Raw genomic sequence first — 360 nt, forward strand, 5'->3', positions numbered from 1 at the left:
TTTTTTTCGACCTTTGGCCTAATTTGTATTTATCATAATGTTTTGAATAAAGAAGACCTTAAATAATGCATGAAAAGCCAACACATGCAATGCAATCAGAAGTCAAAAGATTAGATTAGTTGTTTTTCAGCATAGTAATCAATTGAAGCAAAATTGAATAATTGTAATAAAAATAAGACTAAATTATATTAAAAAATATCTTTAAATTTTATACTTGGTATCAAAAATATCTCCTATAATTTTAAGAGTTTCAAAAATACCATTAAACTTGTAAAAAGACTTCAAAAATATCCTTATTGCTAGCGTATTATTTTAAAAATATTCTTAAACTTTTAAAGTTTAAAAACACATAGGCTAAAC

This window comes from Benincasa hispida, chromosome 8 (genome assembly GCF_009727055.1).
Source record: "Benincasa hispida cultivar B227 chromosome 8, ASM972705v1, whole genome shotgun sequence".
Classification (NCBI taxonomy): Eukaryota; Viridiplantae; Streptophyta; class Magnoliopsida; order Cucurbitales; family Cucurbitaceae; genus Benincasa; species Benincasa hispida.